This window comes from Tiliqua scincoides, chromosome 4 (genome assembly GCF_035046505.1).
Source record: "Tiliqua scincoides isolate rTilSci1 chromosome 4, rTilSci1.hap2, whole genome shotgun sequence".
NCBI classification, from domain to species: Eukaryota; Metazoa; Chordata; class Lepidosauria; order Squamata; family Scincidae; genus Tiliqua; species Tiliqua scincoides.
The window spans coordinates 142,757,868-142,759,533 of NC_089824.1; the positions used below are offsets into that span (position 1 = coordinate 142,757,868).

The following is a 1,666-nucleotide window of genomic DNA, read 5'->3' on the forward strand; positions in this document are numbered from 1 at the left end:
TGTGAGTCTCTTCAGCACACTAGAGATAGTGGCACACTGCAAATCTATTTCATGCACCCCACAGTACGAAGTGTTCAACCACACTGCTTTCTCTTGGATAAAATAGCATTGTTGTTCTGCTTATCCACAGGGCAAGAAGCAACTCAGTTGGAACTGCTAAGCCAAGAGACTGGGAATTCAAGAGATACAAACAGTTGGAACAAGCGACATGAATTTTTCTATGCTATTCATTTGTTTCACTTATTTTTGCAGTGTCTTCTCAATGTCTCTTGACCCTTCAGTATCTTTCACACTCCTATTTACATAGTCACATCTCCATTCTCACATGGAAATATACATAGCTTGCTAACACATGTAATTGACATAGCACATGCAGTATGCTGTGCTAATATGATACGTATACACACAGCCACACACACCATGAGGCACTATTTCCGTAGTCTGCCTATTACTTTCTCTGCTGAACCCACTTTCTCAACTACTCCACAAACACCCTCCACCTGCTCCTGTGCCAGTAGCATACTTAGGGTGAGTCAGAGGGTGCGAGTGCTCCTGGATGGCATGGCTGGGAGTGGTGTCCCCCACTGTGCTGCCCAGTTCCATGCTGCCCTCATGTCCATATGCAGCCTTCTAGTTTTTCAGAAAACTGAAAGTACCTTTCTAAGGCCTTCCAGAGGCAAAAAAAAAAAAAAAAGGTTGGCAACCTTCAGTCTTGAAAGACTATGGTATAAGCTTACAGCACCAGGTGTTCCCAGGCTGTCTCCCATCCAAGTACTAACCAGGCCTGACCCTGCTTAGCTTCCGAGATCAGACGAGATCGGGCATGTGCAGGGTAACAGTTGCTGCCATTCTGAGGGCCAAAGAGTTCCCCCCCCCCAAACTGGAAATATCTTTCAAAGGCCTTCAGGAGGCCTTAGAAAGCCTTCTGAGGGCCAGAGAGGCATGTAAAGGCATGACCTTTACAGCCCTCAGAAGACCTCTGGATGTGACCAAAGGGTGCCTCCAGTCACATCTGGAGGTCTGGTGGAGCCCTGACGAGTCCACCAGACAGGAATGTACCAGAAGTAATTGCGGTGATGTCATCATATCACCACAATTACTTCTGGTTGGGGCAGCATTTCCACACTCTTCCCAGAACGGCATAGGGGCCAGAACTGCCACTGTCCTATGCCAGGTTGCTTGGACCCTGTTCTACATTATGCTTGTGTCAGGTTGCTGGGTCAAACTCCTACACTGGACCCCCCCATGCCCCCCTCCACCTACCCTGATAGCAAACTGGCTGCTACCCCTGTCTTCAGTACTGAAGCCTCTGGGGCTGGCCTGGTGGGTCCTCAGATGAACATGGACCCTGACAGACCTTCTCCCTCAGTCACTAGCTTGAGCACAACTCTATGCATGTGGGTCATGACACATGTACTCAGCGCCAAAATAGATGATGCATCAAAGATGTGACTGGGTCACACCTCCTGTGTGCTGAATTTCTCTAATGCACCTAATGGTGCAATGGAATTTCTCTAATGGTTAATCATGTTTAACTATGTTCGATCTGAAGGGTTCCACCATGGCTGGTATGGGACAAGAAAAAAATGTTCTCTATGACACCAAAAGGTGAAGGGAGGCAGTATGAATCAGGACTGGGACAGCAGGGAAGGCTAAATTCCCTGTC

The 1,666-nt window shown here is 47.9% G+C and overlaps 1 pseudogene; it reads right to left on the reverse strand.

The window, feature by feature from the left end:
* Positions 1-730: 730 nt before the first annotated feature.
* On the reverse strand, positions 731-850 carry LOC136649800 (5S ribosomal RNA; annotated as a pseudogene).
* Between the last annotated feature and the right edge of the window lie 816 nt (positions 851-1,666).